At 36.6% G+C, this 10945-nt stretch overlaps 1 long non-coding RNA gene across 1 annotated transcript; it reads left to right on the forward strand.

Annotated features, from left to right (window-relative positions):
- The first annotated feature begins 203 nt into the window (after positions 1-203).
- On the forward strand, positions 204-3108 carry LOC148294346 (uncharacterized). The gene is made up of 4 exons (XR_015835767.1): positions 204-478; positions 600-638; positions 1366-1441; positions 2964-3108. It is a non-coding gene; the product is annotated as an uncharacterized LOC148294346 (long non-coding RNA).
- The last annotated feature ends 7837 nt before the right edge of the window (positions 3109-10945 follow it).

A 10945-nucleotide genomic window follows, 5' to 3' on the forward strand; every position in this document is an offset into this window, starting at 1 on the left:
TCGTCACAAATTAAATAGCGGGAAATCTTGGCGCCCAATTTTTTTACTAAATGTGACTAGTAATGCACATTCGTCACAGACCATGAAAGTGAGGCCCGAAAATTTTATTGGGTGAAGATTGGCAGCGTCACTTATGGCCCAAAAGAAAAAGAAAGAAAAGCTAAAGCTTCAGTCACTTGCTCATAAAAAAAAAAAAAAAGCTTCAGTCCTTTCATCGTCATCACTAGCTGCCCTCTCATCCACAAACCACCGACGACGACGACCACTCCTCCTCTCTCTCTCACTCTCTCTCTCTCTCTCTCTCTCTCTCTCTCTCTCTCTCTGTGTCTCCCCCTTCGGGTGACCCATTGTCTCCCACATTCAATCACCAACAAATTCTCATTTCAATCTATTCCCTCGATAATGACCACAGCTAATTAAGTCCTCCTTCCACTTGTAATCTCTCATCCCCTTGACCCCCACTCTAAAAAACCCACAGGTAAATAGAACTTTCTACATTGATTGTTAAATTGTTGATTGTTATTTCCCTATTCAATATCTATTCGTTGGCTTTTTCTGTATATTTGAGGTAAAATAGAAATTTCTTCTGGGTGTTGCAGTGCTCTTGGTCAATTTTGCTAGTTTTCGTTCTGTTCGAGGTAAGTTTGGTTTGCACTAAATCTGAACAGATAGAGATGAGTGCAACTTACAAGTGGGATGGACGATCGAGAGATCGATTGGATGCCGATTCTTCCTGTCCTTGGATGCCGATCCTGAATAGAAAGAAGTCGAGACTCGTAAGGTCTATGGAACCGGTGTGGAACCAGCCTAAGACCCTCCGATGCCTAAGTAAGATTCTTGTTTTAAGAGCTCTTGTTGTTGACCATATAAAAGTATAAAAGTCAAGCTGAAAAGTCTTACCCCTGTATTGTAGTGGAAGGGGCATATTTATAGAGGGCATTTAGTATGCTCTTAGTGCTCATTTTCGATGTGGGACTCGTGGGAGGGCCCTATGAGGTTGACACGAGTCCTTAGATATTTCAGGCGGGTGCTTCGAGGTTGATTCTGCAGAATCGGTAGGGGATACCGATTGTAGGCTGTGTTGGGCTTGTAATGATCTTTTGCTGCTTTGAGACAATATCATCAGTAGCCTATGCCGATTGTCCGAGGCCTTGGGTGCTTGGGCGAGTTTATGAGATCCACGTGTCGTTGTACGAGTGGAGGGTCAGGTATGGTACAAACAAGTTTCTTTTACTTTCTGGTTTGTGTTGTTTTGATTCATGCTTTAATTTGTAATCTGAACATGGCCAAATATGAGAAATTGTATTTTGACAATTTGACTAGATGAGAAATAGTAGAATAACTTATTTTGACAATAACTTGTAGGTTTTGGTCTTTTTGTGTTCCAAATCACCCTATACCCATTTGTAGAAAGGCTTCTTGGTCCTCTCGCATTGGAGGGGTAAGTTTTCAGCTCCTGCTCCCTTTGCATTGTTGTAGCTTCTGCATTTTTTTTTTCATGATAAATGTGTTTTGATGTAATGCCTACTGACCTGTACTGTTCTTTACCTTTGTGGTTCTTTTTTTTCTGGCACATGATTCCCATATGCAGATTATCACAATACTTCTTCTGTGAAGTTACCCGTTTATAGCAATGTTATGAACCCTTTACCTGATGTTAAATATTGCATATGTGCTGAAGAATGTCTTATCTGTAAGTGCAGACATGACTTTATATCTCATTTCAACTAACACACTTGTAGGCATCCTTGCGTTACAAAGACTTGGTGAACTAATATTCCACCATCATCTTGATACAAATCTCATTAACAACAAAACCAAACTACAAGTCTGTCATCTTAACTGAAAAAAGTAAAAAGAAAATGACTATATCTACTCCACAACAGCTCACCGATTTGATAAAATAGGGGACCAATATGAATTGTCCTGATTATATTGTTAGTGACCAATTTCTCATCTTGACAATTGATTGAATTAATTCTACAATTGACTAGGACTTTTGTCATTTGTATTTTGACAATTTGACTTTTCTATGAATTTGGGCAAATTTTTTTCAGTACTTCATACTCTTATGTTCAATGACAGTGGTGTAGATTTTGGCTTATATATCTCAAGTATTCAATTTGATATTTGATAATGTTGTCATATTCAATTGGTTGTTGCCCTGGACTTTGCATTCACCATTTTTTGAATTAATTCTCTGTTTTTCTACTTAGAGAAATTAATAGTTAAGTTTATTAAAGTTCCATTTCAGATTTAATAATTTTGCTCCTTTCTTTCTTTTCTTAATTATAAACTTTCCCATGAAACAAATATATTTTCTGATACAAAAAATACAAAAAAAAAAAAAAAAGGTTTGAAGCTTTGTTTTAAACCCAAAGGCAGAGAGACAGAGAGTTCATATATCTCTTTCCTCAACATCATCTACAGTTAGTCATAGGGTAATGCCATTCTAGCTTAAGCTGTCTCATGATTAAGTTTGAGGATTAACTAATGGCAATCGAGATTAAATTATCTTTGATATCCCCTGGTGTTCACTGCTTACCAATTACATTGTTTCTTTCGAATAAAATGATGCTACACAACATGTCATTACTACCCCCGTGTGTCACAACCCATGATAGGCTTGACTCACTCTAGGCAGATTACAAAGTAGCCCAACTCCATTTTCCCTTTTGAAACAGATTTATAGCTGTGCCTTATAATGGTTAAAACTCAATTTTCTTTAAACCTACACTTCTATTCCAGTTGCGTGCTTTTAGCTTAATTGTCTACATTCAGTCACCATTTTTTTTTCTGTCATCTACTAACCTATTTGGACTCAAACATGAAATAGAAATAGAAAAGGAAAAGAGATGAAACAACCAAATCATATTCTAGCAATCACTATCAACAGACTTTCTATTTGTTTTGATGATGCTGATTTTGTCTCTTTGAATTTACATTTTGACTATGAATTGCAGAATACAATTTTGAATTTACCTTGGTGGCCTCGGGAACCCCTTGCACTGTGATCAAGGTTGACTTTTTACACAATCTATTGGTGGAACTCATGACGACGACGACGATGAATTGCAACTTGGCAATTATGATAATAGTGTAACAAGTGAAGGATATAGTGATTTAGATTGATGTTTTTGGTGAGCTTTTAGAGTAATAGTGTTATGAATGTTATGTTTATTAGCACTGGGTATGCTTTTATTATAATATTATATCTGATATTAATTTTGTTCTAACTCTTATCATTTCATTTTATAGATGACAACTCCTGGGCAGCGAGGAAAGAGGGTGAAGAGAGTTAAGAGGTTGAGGGATCGCACACCTCCTCCTCCAGGTGATGCACATGCATCACCACCACACCACCACCACCACCACCCCCACCCCCACCCCCATAGCCACCACCTGAAGAACCAGCATCTAGTAGCGCATGTTATCTATTTTCTCTTTTTATTTATAATTTGGTTATTCTTACATTTTGAACCAATTCATAATAATGTTACATTTGTTTTTGGCTATACAGAGAGTTCCTATGACTTCTCTGGAAAAAAGCATAAGCGTGGTAAGTCATGTGGGAAAGGCCTCCATGATATTTTGGAGGCCAATGATGGAAAGAAAATGCCAGTTATCTTTTACTTGAAACACCAAGTCCCCAGTGATGATAAAGTGGGAGCTTTATTCAGTTCCGAGATAGGGAACATTGTTCGGACTAGTACACCAGTATGCCACTTGGGATGGAAGAAGGTTTCAACTGATGATAAGGGGAAAATGCGGGACTCATTGACAGTGAGTTGAATATTCAACTAATATTTATGTATTGGCAATGCAACTAATATTCCATTGTCAAACTTGGTTATTCCTTGTTCAAAAATGATAAAGAAAACTGAAAATCTAATTATACTTCTACAAGATAATTCTAAATAAAAATTCCATTATAGTGGTATTTTCTTCTAAGGAAAACTGAAAACTGTTACTGTTGCACTTGTTTCTAAATGAAACACAATGCTGCATTCAAAATTAAACTAGAATATTCTTCCCTTCAATTGTTCTGCTCCATTATGTTGAGATACATATGAAAAACAGCTCGAAAACTAATGCATGGGATCAATCAAGTAATTTTAGTAATTATTGCTATGAGTTTCAAAGAAATGATTGCTTGGGAAATTCGAGATATCATACTTTTACAGAGATATAAAAAGGTTTCTACACTAATTTTTATGCATGTTTGATATAGGTATTGTTTGAGGTGGACTTATCACATCCGACTAGCACCATGTTCGGTTCATTTTTACACATGATTTTTCATGTTATTCACCTATTATTTTGAGTTAGTTCTTGACATTTTATAGCTTTTTACTTCCTTTTTGTGTTTTCTTAGATTTTACCTTGGTTAGAATGAAAATGAGCTAAAAATGCATTATTGGTTATAAATTCTGATTTTGTTCATTTTCGTAGGTCAACTTCTTGGCCTTGGATCAGCATGCTCCAATGCTCGGATGAGGTGAAGATCTTCATGAAACTTGTTTCAATGGATGTTAACTACAACATATCCACATTTGAGCTCCATTGGACAAGTTTAGCCTATCCAACTGATCCTATATGTTACAGCAGCTCTGGAAATCCGAAGTAGGCCAGTTTTTTACCTCCATAATGTTATCTTGATTCTTCTTGTTACCATAACACTTGGTAATATTGCATAGATTCAGCTGCACCAAAATGGGTTCAACTGCATCCTCAACTTGTGATACTCGCAAGTGCACGAACCGTTGATAGTTTAGCGTATGTAAGTGCGAGGTCGATTCCACAGGGATTGGTGATTGAATGATCCAATTCAGTTTTCCTACACAAAACATAAATAAAAACAAAAGAAACAAAACAAGAAGAAAGAATGTACATTACAAGAAAAATAAATTACAACTACGAAAACATTAAGGAAATTAAGAGAACTTTGAGGAAGAGAAGAAAGTGTTGAGAACTTTGAGAGGGAGAAGAAAGTATTGAGACCTTGGAGGATTTTGGAAGAACATGTGTTTGAGAGCTTTGAGGATTTTGGAAAGGTTGAGACATGTGTTTGAGAGATTTGGAGACTTTTGGAAGAGAGGAGAGATGTGTTTGAGAAAGAGAAGGGAGGAGTGTTTGGGAACATTGAGAATTTGATGAAGGAATGGGAGAAGTGTTTGGAGAGTGTTTGAGAATATGTAGGCTTTTTGGAGAAGAAAGGAAAGTGGTGTTTGGGAACTTTGTGGATTTTGGAAACTTGGAAAATTTGAGAACGTAGAGACGGGAGGAGAAAGTGTTTGAGAAGTTTGGAGAATGTTTATGAACTTGGAGAATTTGAGAACTTAGGGAAGGGAGAGAAGGGTGTTTGAGAAGTTTAGAGAATTTGATGAAGGAATGGGAGAAGTGTTTGAGAACATGGGGAATTTGGAAGAGAATGGGAATTGTGTTTGGGAACTTTGTGGATTTTGGAAGAGAGAGTGTTTGGAAAATTGGAGAACTTTGAGAACTTTGGAAGGGAAGAGACATGTGTTTGAGGAATTGGAGAATGCTTGGAAGAGAATAGAGAAGTGTTTGGGAAGTGTTTGAAGATTTAGTAAAAGGATCATATTACAACAATTGAGAACTACAAAGGGAAATTAAGAGAATTTGAGGGAGATAAGGGAAGGGAGCTCTAGAGAAGTGCTTGAGAGCTCCCCCCCTTGGGGTGTTATTACAAGCTTAGAGAACTTCCCTATTTATAGGCCTAGGGGAAGTGAAAATCAGAATTCAATAAGACTAATGCATACAACACTTGAATTATAAAATCTGAAATGGTTGATGCACTTGTATTAGAAAATCTGAAATGGGTGATGCACTTGTATTAGAAAATCTTGAATTGGTTGATGCACTTCACCACTAAATCCCACCAGCAGCCCTAGCTCATCTTCATGTCACCATGACCAAGCTTCCAACCAGAAATGATAGCTCATACCTAGCTCACCATGACCAAGCATCCAACCAGCACATGCTAAGGTCAGCATGACCAGCAACTTCAAGGGCTTACAACTTGGGCTTCTCTTAATCCAATTAGGACTTTAAGCACTCAAAATTGAAGTTCAGAATGTCTTCTTTCCAGCCATATATTATTTGGGCCAATCCAAGGTCGGAGGAGGAAGTTAAGGCCAAAACAAATTGCTAACTCATTTTGCGCGCTGATAAAATCCATCCTGAGCATGGCTCTGTGTTTGCTAGGTAACAGACTCCATATTTATCCAATGGGGCTGAATTTTGGATATGTTATAGTACACACCCATTGGAACAACTTTCATGAAGAATGCGGCCTCATCCGAGCTATGTAGGTTGCTGAAACAAAGCTTGCAATATGACCTACGGAACTGGACTAGCAGGGGGCTGTAGCCATAATGAATTTGTCTTTAAGCTCTTCATCAATTCATCCAAATTAGGCCTTAACATGCTTGAATTGAATGAATTATGTTCTCCAAAGCCATCATTGTTACCTAAAGCTCAATTAACTGAAAGATAAACACAAAAAGGATTAAAAGCACAAGTTTAACTCAAAAACATAACCAAATCATAAGCTAGAAGGGTAAGAAATAATATACAATTATGAACCGATCAAATACCCCCAAACCTAGATTTTGCTAGTCCTCGAGCAAAACAACACAAAACAAAGTTAAAAACAAAACTAGAAGTTAACTAAACCACTTTCGTAGGTAACTCGATTGCATTTAGCATATGCAACAAGCCTTTAAACCTCTAGGCATCCCTAGTAGGAGGAGTTGTGTCTCCTGAGGGTTTAACAGATACGATACCCACAAACGTTTTTCTAACTCTACAAAACAAAATGGTTAGAAAACTTAAAAGATTGTTAGTCTTTAAGCAAAACCAAAACCAAAAACAAACACAAAAACACAAAGAACTTAAAACAATTTTTCCGAACATTTTCTGAAGAGAAATGACTCATGCACATGACTTAAACGTTTTAACAATAAAAGCTCAATTTTTAGACATTATTTACAAAGCGGCAAAGTTCTAAACACAATATGCTAAAAGTGTAGTAGTGTGATAGCCAAATGCAACAAATTCCCCAATCTTAGTTTTCACACAATTTCAAAAATCATACAAAGCACAAGTTCAACTTCAAATCTCACCAAAGTTGTCCTCTCACAAATGAATCACTCAGAAGAGGGCTATAATGCACACTCAGTTATAAACATGAGAATAGAGTTAAACCATAAGGGACTTAACTCGCAATAGAAATATGAAGAACTTACATTAATATGATCTCAAGAAGGATGTCAAACACTTAAAAGTAGAAAAATGAATGCAATTCAACCACATGACATTTAAGATCAATTTAGGTCTTTAACATGGGTTGTAATGGGGCCAAGGGTGTAAGGTGAGTAAGAAATGAAGGATATGGATAATACAAAGTCCAAGGAACTCGCAATGCAAGAGCATAAAATAATTGTTTACAAGACTTCGAATCATCACGATTAGATTTTTTTTCTTTTACCTGATCAAAACTCCTTATACCCTTCATTTACATTGATTCACTCCTTTCCTGAACAACCACCAATTTATTTTGAAGGCCCAAAAATGAAACCCAAAAATGAAATTTCATTCAACCACCACTTAATCACAACTTTTCTCTTTTCTTTCACCAATTGTGTGATTTTTTTTTTCTTCGAAATTCCCAAACTTAGTATGAAAAACACATCCCAATTAAAGCTCATGAGTTCCTTAGAAAGGTAAATATTTTTTTTTCAGGCTAAGGCGAGGAAATATAATTGGTAAATGAAAGAAAAGGTTTACATGTAGGCTCAAAATGGTTAACAATGGAAAATCATGCTTAAGCATGCATAAGGTTAGCTTGAAAGGCACAAACGATCCAAAGAAGGCCTTAATATCATTTCTTTAAATGTCATGAAGTCAAATTGCACAAGAATGAATGACTTTTAAGTGTTCAACCAAATCAATAAATAATGAGATCAAACAACAACTTTGATGATAAGAAAATAAGAGTATGTATATAACACTCATGAATTGAAGTACAAGGCTCAAAAGCTCACTTTATATGGTTATATAAGTCTAATTTGTGCTTGATACAATTCTTTGGGTCATGCAAATCCTTTAATTGGAAAATTATGAAACAAATGGCAAGTGTAAAGAAGGTTTCAAACATATCATGCTAGAACAATGCCAAATTTTTTTTTATTTTTTAATAAAGAAAAAAAAACACTAAAATAAAATGAAATCCAATTTTTATTTAAGTCATGCAAACATTTATCACTATCTCATCATAAGTGTTCGGAAAGTGACTCAAAACAAAAACAAAACAAAACAATACTTAAAATAAAAACAAGCAAAAAAATAAATAATTTTTTTTTTTTCAATTATTATTATTTTTAATTTTAAGAAAAACCAAATTTACTTGCTAAACTCCAATACCCCCAAACCTAGAAATGAACATTGTCCTCAATGTTTAAAAATTAGCCACAACCAATGTCATAACAACAAATGAAGGGTATTAAAGCAAATAAAAATCACAAAACATACAAAAATAAAATAAAACAATTACAAAATAAAAATTACAAAATAAACAATCAAATAAAATAAAATAAAATAAATAAATAAATAAAACACGAAACAGTAAAACACTCAAAACAGTAAGCCCTAACAGATAGTCTTACACAAACTGAAACCCAAACAATTGAAAGCCCAACCCAAAATGAAATTAACCCAACAACGGTAAAACCCGACCCAACATGAAATCTGAAGCCCACACGTTTAAATTTAATTTTTTTCTTAAAAAGATAAAACGTGAATTATGAGCGCAAAGCGGGATTTCTAAAAAGAGGGAATGTGGTCCCTGATGTCGTTTCATGGATAGTCACGGGCAGAAAGCAGGAGCCACGTGTCGACGCATAGAGGCGCCGCAGATCCACAAGCGAAAATTACGGGCTCATGGAAAGGCGCGACAACTTTGCTGAACGCGTCCGTTCAGACAAAGCAAGTCGTGACAAATGTGTTGGAAACGGTTGGAAAGTGAGAAGGTTGTGGGACTCGAGGAACGCTGGATATTCAGAAAACGCTTAGACGCTGCAACGGCTAGGGTTTGTTTGTCAAAGACTACATCTATAAGAAGGAAAAAGAAGGGAAAAAAACAAAAAACAAAAAACACACAAACTCAGAAACACAAAAGAGAAAAGAAGCAAGAAAAAGAAAAAAAAAGTGAGAAATCAAATGGCTTCTTCCTACCCCTTTTCGTTAGATCTCAACCTAGCTCCACCGACTCAGACACGAGGCCAAGCAGTAGCACCAGTATGGATGCCCTACTTTGCCTCCGCACGGGGGCCTGTGACTGTCAATGACTCAATACTCCTGGACAACGATGTTGCCATTGGAGTTTGCAGAAATTTAGTGACTCCCAAAGATATACGTGTGTTCGGGACAAGGGATGACAACCGGGTCACGAGTGATGCCCTGGCACTGAGCGTGCAGAGTACAGCATGTGTCGCAAGTTTGGGTCATCGCCTACTTGCGAAGTCCCATGAGGTAGAGGTGCTTAAAGCTCAGTTGGCGGCGGAGCGAAGTATGGTTGAAGACTGTCAGAGTGCTATAAAAAGCTTGAAAAGGGAGAGGTCAAGGATTGTGGAGGTGAATCGACACCAGCTAGAAGTATTGCGAGACGAGAATAAAAATCTATCAAAGATGGTAGAGTTGTACTCTCGCGACATGAGAAAGCAACTGGAGGACCTAGACCGACCGGGTAAACGCAAGCAAGCAGATCGCGAGAGTAGTTACGCTCAAGCTAAGATTGCGATCTTTGGGAGCTCAAGTGATGAGCCCCAAGAGGCTGTGCGTGAAGCCCCGGAAGAGGACAGCCAGAGGGCCAAACTCAAAGCTCCTATGGTCGAGACACCGAGCGCCAAGAAGAAATGATTTCAGTTTTTATTTATTATTTAATTTTAAAGTGTATGTGTGTTTTTTTTTTCTTTAATTGGGAAATAAAAACGTTAGCTATCTCAAAGAAACGATTGACCCTAAATGTAAAGAACGACAATCAAACAAAAACACGAAGACCCAAACAAGATTTTTTTATTATTTTTATTTTTTATTTTTAGTTAAGTAAATACACAAATAACTGCTTCTTCTTTTAAGAGAAAAACTTAAGGATGACCAGTTAAGGGCCTCAGAAAACACAGCCAGGGGTTCCGGGAAGGTTGGAGGGGTCACAATGGTCCCGCTTAAAACCCTAACTTCTTAGACACCGAAGGTGTCGCCTTAAAGAACTCCTAGACACTGTATAGACTGCGGTTACTCACTGGAGTTACCAAAAATTTAGCTCCTTCAAAGAATATCCTATGAGTTTTAAATTATACTACCTAATTAAATAAAAAACAAAATAAATAAATAAATAAATAAACTGAAATAAACACGCAATTCAAACAAGAATTTAAAAGAAGAGTTGGGATTCTTGCACCAGGTGTCCAAGACGCATCTTTAATTTTGTCTCTTCTTCCAACTACATTATTAAGAAACCAGTCAAACAAGAAGAAAATAATTGAAAATAAAATAAAATAAAATAAAATAAAATAAAAACTGAAAAAGCAAAAACACAAACATCAGAAAACAGGGAGGCAAAAGTAAGTGAAAGTGTAGACATGCTCCCTTTTAAAAAAAAAACGTGCTCGCAATTTGCGCCAGAAATGAAGGGATCCGAGAGAAAATAGCACAGGATAGCACCCTCGAGATCCGAAGTGCTTTCGGCTCCCTCATCTGCATAAGTCTATTTAAACTCATCTCGGTGAAGTAGAAGAGCACCCCGCATTTCTTCCTGCAAATTTAGAGAAAACATCAAAAAATCCAAAAACAAAACAATGGCATCCTCATGCACTCACCTTGATGATCTTAGCCTTGAACTGTCCCTTGCACCACCGAATGT

The sequence above is a fragment of the Prunus avium genome, chromosome 5, assembly GCF_965620075.1.
Source record: "Prunus avium chromosome 5, drPruAviu1.hap1.1, whole genome shotgun sequence".
NCBI classification, from domain to species: Eukaryota; Viridiplantae; Streptophyta; class Magnoliopsida; order Rosales; family Rosaceae; genus Prunus; species Prunus avium.